The sequence below is a fragment of the Neofelis nebulosa genome, chromosome 13, assembly GCF_028018385.1.
Source record: "Neofelis nebulosa isolate mNeoNeb1 chromosome 13, mNeoNeb1.pri, whole genome shotgun sequence".
Lineage (NCBI taxonomy): Eukaryota > Metazoa > Chordata > Mammalia > Carnivora > Felidae > Neofelis > Neofelis nebulosa.
In genome coordinates this window covers 39,709,904-39,719,430 of record NC_080794.1, presented here as the reverse complement: position 1 = coordinate 39,719,430, position 9,527 = coordinate 39,709,904, and positions in this window count along the sequence as shown.

Below are 9,527 nucleotides of genomic sequence, written 5' to 3'. Positions count from 1 at the left end.
GAGCCCAACACAGGGCTGGAACTCACAAACTGCGAGATCATGACCTGAGCTGAAGTCGGATGCTTAACCGACTGAGCCACCCAGGTGACCCTGTTTTAAATTTTTTTAATGTTTATTTATTTTTGAGAGAGAGAGAGAGAGAGTGAGAGAGAGAGAGAGCGAGAGAGAACATGAGTGGGGGAGGGGCAGAGGGAGACACAGAATCTGAAGCAGGCTGCAGGCTCTGAGATGTCAGCACAGAGCCTGACGCAGGGCTCGAACTCATGAACTGTGAGATTATGACCTGAGCTGAAGTCGGATGCTTAACCGACTGAGCCACCCAGGCACCCTTTTTATTTGTTTTTAATGTTTATTTATTTATTTTGAGAGAAAGATCACACACAAGTGGGGGAGGGGCAGAAAGAGAGAGGTTGAGAGAGAATCCCAAGCAGGCTCCATGCCGATGTGAGGCTTGATCCCAGGAGCTGTGAGATCATGACCTGAGCTGAAATCAAGAGTTGGATGCTTAACCAAAATCATAATTTATCAGATTTATTCCTAAGTATTTCATACTTTTGATGCTATTATAAATAACATTTTATTAATTTTAATTTCTGATTTTCACTGTTAGAATTGTGAATACAATTAATTTTTGTATGTTGATCCTGTATCTCTCAACCTTACTAAACTCACTAGTTCTCATTTCTGTTTTCTAGATTCAATTGGATTTCTACAGAGACAATTGTGTTATCTGAAAATAGAGTTTTATTTCTTCAATGGCTGCTTGTTTCCTTTTCCTTGCCTCATAACAGTTGCCAGAACCTCCAGTACAATGTTGAATAGAAATGGGGAGAGCCGATATCCTTGTCTTGTTCCCCATCTGGGGAAATTACTCAGATTTTTGCCATTAAGTATGATGCTAGCTGTAGGATTTTAGTAGATTCCCTTTTCTTTTCTTTTTTTAAGTTTATTTCTTTATTCAGAGAGAGAGGGAGAGAGAGAGAGAGAGAAACTGCTCTAGAGTGAGGAGGGGAGGGGCAGAGAGAAAGGGAGACAGGGAGTCCCAAGCAGGCGCAGAGCCCGAAGCAGGGCTCGATTTCACAAACCAAACTGTGAGATCATGACCTGAGCCAAAAGCAAGAGTTGGATGCTCAACTGCCTGAGTCACCCAGGCGCCACAGTGGATTCCCTTTTCTGTTGAGAAAGTTCCTTTATATTCTAAATTTGCTGAGAGTGTTTATCAGGAATGGATACTGAATTTTGTCAAATGCTTTTTCTATATCTATTTAGATGATCATATTTTTTCTGTTTGTTAATATGGTGAATTACATTGATTGATTTTGAGTGTTAAACCAAACTTTGTATTCCTGTGATAAACCTTACTTGGTTATAATGTATTAATCTTTTAATATTTTGTTGGATTCAATTTGCTGAAAACAGTAAAAAAATTTTTTTTAATGTTTATTTATTTTTGAGAGAGAGAGAGAAAGAGAGCATGAGTGGGGGAGGAGCAGAGAGAAAGGGAGACACAGAATCTGAAGCAGGCTCCAGGCTCTGAGCTGTCAGCAGAGAGCCTGACATGGGCTTGAACCCACTAACTGTGAGATCATGACCTGAGCCAAAGTTGGACGCTTAACCAACTGAACCACCCATGAAAACATTCTTTTTTGGAATTTTTTCATCAATGTTCATGATATATATATATAATATATATATATATATTTATTATATATATATTTATTATATATATATTTATTATATATATATATTTATTATATATATATTTATTATATATATATATATATATTTTTTTTTTTTTTTTTGTAATGTCTTTATCTGCTTTTGGCACTGGCCTCATTGAATGAGTTGGGAAGAATTCTGTGTCTTCAATTTTTTAAGGAAGAGTATACGCAGAATTGTATTCTTTCTTCTTTACATGTTTGATAAAATTCATGAGCGAAGCCATACAGACCTAGAGTTTTCTTTGTGGGAAGCCTTTTTAGACTACAAATTCCATTTCTTTACCATATAGATGGCAATTCATGTTATCTTTTTATTTGTTTCAAAGTAATTTTTAGTGAGATATCATTCATATATCATAAAAGTCACCTTTTAAAGCGTAACGTTCAGTGATTTTTAATACATTCAGTCTGTGCAACCATTCCTGTTATCTAATTCCAGAGTATTCCCATCACCCCAAGAAGAAATTCCTGATAACCAGGAGCTGTCACTCTCCGTTCCTCCTATTCTCCCAGTCCCTGGCAACCACTAATCCACCTTTTGTCTTTGTGATTCAAATTATTCCAATTTAATTTCAATAATATACAAAATTTTTGCTCCTATAGGGCTTTGTCCTACCTTCTGTATTGCTGTATCATATGTTGTTACTCTCACAAATTATATCCTTACACATTGTATGCCCATCAACATATATTTATAATTATTGCTTTATCCAATTATCTTTTAAATCAGATAAGAATTACAATAAAAATACATTACTTAAAAAAGATCTATCCATGTAGTCACCCTTAATCAGCATTCTTTATTTCTTTGCGTGGATTTGAGCTACTGGCTAGTGTCCTTTCATTTCAGTCTGAAGGACATAGCATATCTTTCAGGGCAGGTCAGCCAGCAATGAACACCTAAACTTTTGTTTAGCTGGGAATATCTCAATTTCACCTTCAGTTCTGAAGGATATTTTTGCTGGATTCTTGGCTAATAGTTTTTTTTCTGTTGGCACTTTGCATATGTTATCCTGCAGCTTTTTAAATTTTTACTATATTTTTTAAGAGCAGTTTTAGGTTCACATAAAATTGAATACAAAGTACAGGGAATCACCATATACTCCCTGCCTCCCTTCCATGCACACCCTCCCCCACTCTGAATATTCCACACCAGAGTGGTACATTTGTTGCAATTGATGAACCTACAGTGATATATCATATCACCAAAAGTCCATATTTTATGTTAGGGCTCACTGTTGGTATCATACAGAATAGTTTCACAGCCCTGAAAATTCTCAGTGCTGTGCTTATTCATCCCACCTCCCTTCAACCTCTGGCAGCCACTGACTTTTTTATTGTTACCATAGTTCTGCCTTTTCCAAAATGTTATATAATTGGAATTATATAGTAGGTAGCCTTTTCAGATTGGCTTCTTTCATTTAGAAATACACATCTAAGTTTCTTGCATATTTTTTCATGGCTTGATAGTTTCTTTCTTTTTAGAACTGAATATTATCCCATTGTCTGGATGTACCACAGTTTGTTTATGCATTCACCTATTGAAGGACATCTTTGGTTGCTTCTGACTTTTGGCAAGTATGACTAAAGCTGCTGTGAACATCTGTGTGTAAGTTTCAGTGTGGATGTAAGTTTTCAACTCTTTTGGATTGATACCAAGGAGTGTGATTGCTGGATCATATGATGGGAGTATGTTTAGTTTTGTAAGAAACAGCCAAACTATCTTCAATAGTGGCTGTACTATTTTGCATTCTATCAATGAATGAGAGTTCCTGTTACTCCACATCCTCAATAGCATTTTGTGTTGTCAGTATCTGGGTTTTGGCCTTTATAAAAGGCATGAAGTGTACTAATTTGAAATTCCCTTATGACATGTGATGTTGAACATCTTTTAATATAATTAATTTTCATTTGTATAACTTCTTTGGTGAGATCACGTCTTTGGCCCATTTTTTAATCAAGTTATTTTCTTTCTGTTGAATTTTAAGAGTTCTTTGTATATTTTTGGATAACAGTCCTTTACCAAACATGTTTTTTGCAAATATTTTCTCCCAGTCTGTGGCTTGTTTTCTCATTTTCTTGACCGATTATCTTTTGGCTTTCCAGATTTCTGATGAGAAATCAGTTGTTAATCTTATTGAGGATTCCTGGTATGTGAGAATCACCTCTTCTTTGCTGATTTCAGGACTCTTTGTCTATTTTTTTTTTTTTTTACAGTTTATTTATTTATTTTGAGAGAGAGTGAGAAAGAGAGCGCACCAGCAAGGGAGCAGCAGAGAGAGAGGTAGAGGAGAATTCCAAGTTGGCTCATGCTGTCAGCGTAGAGCCCAACATGGGGCTTGATCTGACAAACTGTGAGATCATGACCTGAGCTGAAATTAAGAGTTGGACACTTAACTGAATGAGTCACCCAGGCGCCCCTTTGTTTTTGTCTGATCAAACACAGTTTGATTTAATGTGTTTTATTGTGAATCTCTTTGAGTTTATCCTACTTGGAGTCTGTTGATTTACTGGATATGTAGATTAACGTTTGCCATCAAATTTGCAGAGATTTCAGCTATTATTTTTTCATATATTCTTTCTCTCTCTTTTCCCCTTCTGGGATTCTTACTATGCATATGTTGGTACGCTTGATGGTGTACCATGAGTTTTCATTTGTCTTCTTATTCTTTCTGTTCCTCAGATTAGAAAAATCTCAGTTGATCTACCTTCAAGGTCTCTGATTCTTCTGCATAGTCAAATCTGTTGTTGAAGCCCTGTAGTGAATTTTCATTTGAGTTATTATAATTTTCAATGTCAGAGTATCTATTTGATTCCTTTGTTTAAATTTTGGGGCGCCTGGGTGGCTTAGTCGGTTAAGTGGTTGACTTTGGCTCAGGTCATGATCTCGTGGTTTGTGAGTTCGAGCCCCGCGTCGGGCTCTGTGCTGACAGCTCAGAGCCTGGAGCCTGCTTTGGATTCTGTGTCTCCCGCTCTCTGACCCTCCTCCGTTCATGCTCTGTCTCTCTCTGCCTCAAAAATAAATAAACGTTAAAAAAATTTTTTTAAATTTAATTTTTATATTTTTTAAGTTTATTTATTTTGTGTGTGTGAGAGAGAGAAGATGCATGCATATGCAAGCAGGGGAAGGGCAGAGAGAGCAGGAGAGAGAATCGTAAGCAGTCCCTGTGCTCTAAGTGCAGAGCCTGACACGGGGCTTGAACCCATGAACTGTGAGACCATGACCTGAGCCAAAACCAAGAGTCAGATGCTCAACTGACTGAGCCACCCAGGTGCCCCAATTCCTTTCTTTCTTTTTTTTTTTTTTAAAGATTTTATTTTTAAGTAATCTCTACACTCAACATGGGGCTTGAACTCACAACCCCAAGATCAAGAGTCACAGGCTCTACTAACTGAGCCAGCCAGTGCCCTTATTTGATTTCTTTTTATATTTTCTGTCTCCTTATTGATATTCTCTATTTGGTGAGATATTATGCTTTCTTTTAGGCGTGCTTTCTTTTAGCTGTTTGAACATAGTTAAAATGGCTGATTTAAAGTCTTTGTCCAGTAAGTCCAATGTCTGGGCTTCCTCAGAGCAGTTTTATATTGATTGCTTTTTTCCCCTATGTATAGGCAATACTTTCTTCTTTTTTGCATTCATTTGAGTGTGGGGGATGTCACTAGGGCATAGTAAAATGCCACAAAGTGCATCATTATCAAGATGGAGCCATGTAAAAATTAAAAAAAAAAATTGAGTATAGTTGATGGATGCAGCCATTTTTCTTAAAAAAAAAAAAAATACTCCCCAAGTTGCTTCAAGGTTTTTATTACTGTCCAGAATTCTGAAAAAGTTGATTCTCACAAGTTTTGAGAGTTTTTAGTTGCTCTCACAGGCAGAAGGACTTTTGACATTCTTTATTATTTTCACTGATGCCTTTCTTCTAAATCTTTAAAATCTGAGTTATTTTATACTTGCAACACTACTCTTCTAATTAGCTACATTTCAAGTGTTCAATAACTACATAGGGCTAGTAGCTACCATACTGGACAGTGTCGGTCTATAAGAATATTTTTATTAAAATTATTTAAAAAATATAAATAAGAAACAAGGTCTTTAATCTAACTGCTTTCTCATACCTGGGACAGAATTGATTTCATGGCAAGGTAAATACTCAATGAACCATAGGTAGCAAATGATAATAACTACCACTTTACTTAATGCAGGTAACATTTGAAGACTTACATATATTAATGTTTTTATTCTTTACAACAACCTAATGGGGGTAGGTATTATTGCGCTTTAAAGATGCAGAAAGCAAAAAATAAATAAAATAAAATAAAATAAAATAAAATAAAATAAAGATGCAGAAAGCAAACACCAATAAATTAAGCAACTTACCCAATGTCTCACAGCTAAAAAGTGGCAGAGCCAGGATTCAAACCTTGTAAGTCTGGCTTAAGCCCATGCTGTTAACCACCACTCAATGCTACTTAGCAGGCCTTAAAGAAGGAATTCAGAGAAAAATTATTTTGACCAAAGGAGAACAGGGTGGGGAAGAAACAGCACTATACAGAATATTAGAAACATAAGAAAGTCCAAAACTTGCAAGAAAAGAACCTCACATTCTATTGAGTGCTATATACCTGCACCTAGCACATTACTTGACACTTAAAAAACAGTGAATGTTTGTGGAATGAATGAATGACTCCTGCATCTTTATACATTGTGCTAGGTCTTTACAAATGTCTCATAAGAAATCATTTTATTACTTTTATTTATTTACTTATTTTGAAGGGGGACAGGGCCAGACGGATAGGGAGAGAAAGAATCCCAAGCAAGCTCCACGCTCAGTGTGTAGCCTGAAGTGGGACTCGATATCGCGACTGTGAGATCATGACCTGAGCTGAAATCAAGAGTCAGATTTAAAAAAAAAAAAATTATTAAATTTGTGTTTAATGTTTATTCATTCTTGAGACATAGAGACAGAGCACAAACAGGGGAGGGGCAGAGAAAGAGAGGGAGACACAGAATTTGAAATGGGAATGATTAAGAAGTCACATGGGAAATGATCAAGAAGTCACAAAGGATAAAAGCTTACACTATATCACATGATCATGCTTCATTTATGTGCATGTAGATTATGTGGTTGGGTTGGGGAGAGAAGGTGGTTCAGCTGTGGCACCCTGGGTTCCCTTTTCTCTTGACCACTTTGGTAACAGACCTCTAAGAATGAAGAGAAATAGGGAAGAAATGAGGGTACCAGTGTGGACAATGTGATCAGAAGTATAGCCAGATAATATGAACAATTATGGCTGTCCTGGCAGCTAAAATCCTTGGTGACTTTGCCATCCCAAAGTCTCCAACTCACCGCGGGGATCTGGAGAAGTGAGAGAGGCCTTCACTGAGTGAACATTTATTCAGCATCCACTATGTGGCAGTGGATGATCCAACCTTAGAAGTCATATACATCAGTAAACAATTACATGATATGTTATAATTGTATAAGCTACAGTAAGGAAATATGCAATGTACTTTAAGAGAAAAAAAGAATGGAGCAGCAACTAACCTGGGAGGTGTAGAGAAAACTTTTTAAAGGACCTGACTTTTGGACTGGATCTACAACTGAGTTGTTATAGAAGGAAAATAGTAATCCAGATAGAGGCATGAGCATAGTGTATGTTTGGGCTGGCATGAAGGGTTATAAGGAGGGATGGCAGTAGGAAGGCTGTTGAAGTGGATAAGTGGTGGATGGTCAAGGAGTTTGAACAGTAGGAGGAATGAACTGGGCCTGGGTGTTCAAGAGAAGGTGAGTGCTGTTTTGATAATCAGTGTGTCTACAGAACATCCCAAGGGGCTGACCTGTAGGTTTCAAGCCTAAAGCTTGGAGGGGGATCAAGGTTAGAAATAGAGATTTGAGGGGCGCCTGGATGGCTCAGTCAGTTAAGCCTCTGACTTAGGCTCAGGTCATGATCTCACAGTTCGTGAGTTCGAGCCCCGTGTCAGGCTCTGTGCTGACAGCTCAGATCCTGGAGCCTGCTTCGGATTCTGTGTCTCCATCTTTCTCTGCCCCTCCCCTGCTCGTGTTCTCTCTCTCTCTCTCAAGAATAAACATTGAATAAAAAAATTAAGCAAACGAACAAAAAGAAATAGAGATATGAGAGTAATTAGGTGATAGATGAAATTGTGGGAGTCAAATTGGTCACCTTGGAGTTTAGAGAATGACAAAAGGCTTGTTGGGGTGGAGGCTTCTTGACACTGAACAGAGATGTCTTCCTAAAGCATAGTAAGAGGCTATAAAGAAGGCAAGATAATGAGGAAAAAGTGGTTGTGTAAAAGCCAAGGAATAAGAAGTTTCAAGAGAGTGTGGCCTCTGAGTCAGGTGCTGAGAAAAGACGAAGTAGATTAAGAAATTAAATTAGCCATTGGATTGGACAATTAGAAATGTTCTGGTGATCAGGAGAAGGGATGCTTCAGAGGAGGCAGAAGCAGAAAGCAATGGGTTCAGGGGTCAGGGTGGGAATATGTCTGGTTGATGTTTGCAAGGGTGTTTCATCAAATATCCAATTGTCAGGTGGGCTGGGGGATGAGGAGAGGGTATTCCATATTCAGAAGAGGAGCTTGGTAGCCCCAAGAAACCCTGCAGTAGCCCAACATGGGCTAATTTTGTCATGGAATTCATGTAAAAATTACACTTTGTAGTAAATAATATACAGATGGTCCCCAACTTATCATGGTTTGACTTATGATTTTGACTTTATAATAGTGTGAAAGTGATACACATTCAGTAGAAAACTGTACCTCAGATTTTGAATTTTGATCTTTTCCTGGGCTAGTGGTATGTGGTACAATACTCTCTCGTGATGTTGGGCAGAGGCAGCAAGCTGCAGCTCCCAGTCAGCCTCCCGAGCACTAGGGTAAACAATTGAAATATTTACAACCATTCTGGACCCATACAACCATTCTTCACTTTCAGTATTCAATACGTTACAAGAGATATTCAATTCTATTATAAAATATGGTTTGTTAGATGATTTTGTCCAACTGTAGGCTAATGTAAATGTTCTGAGTACATTTAAGGTAAGTTAGGCTAAGGCATGAGGTTCAATAGGTTAAATGTATTAAATGCTTAAAATATTTTCAACTTACAGTGGGTTTGTTGGAAGATCTCTGTATGATTATGTATTGTATGTATTGTTTTATCTTCTTCATCAGATGCTGCTATTGATCAAGTTTAATAGGTTTTCCTATTTAGATAAAAATATAAAATTTATATTTTCCTCAACATTAGGAAAAATTTCAACCATATAGAAACGTTGAAAAGTATTATATAGCAGACATCCTAGATTCTACAATTAGCATTTTGCCATATTTGCCTTACCACTTACCTATTCATCCCTCTTTCCATTCATCTTATTTTTTGATGCCCTTCACTGTAAGCTGAAGACATCAACACACTTCATCTCTATTGGTATGTATTTCATTAATAGAGTTCATTATTTGCTTAGGGTTCTTTGTGTTGTTAAATAATCATGGAACATAAATAGGACATTCTCTGAGTTTTGACAGATGCATATGCCTGTGTATCCCCTACTATGACATGGATCACACTGTGAGCTTAGAAGTTCCCCTCATCTCCTTTCCTAGTTTCCACTTCTCTCTTCCACAAAGCCAATCTCTGTTTTTTGTTTTTCACTATAGGTTGGCTTTGCCTATTCTGGAAATTCATATATATGGAATCTTACAGTTTGTGCTCTTTCATATCTAGCTTCTTTCACTCAGTAAAATGTTTTTGAGATTGATTCCTGTTGTTTCATCAGTAGTTAATG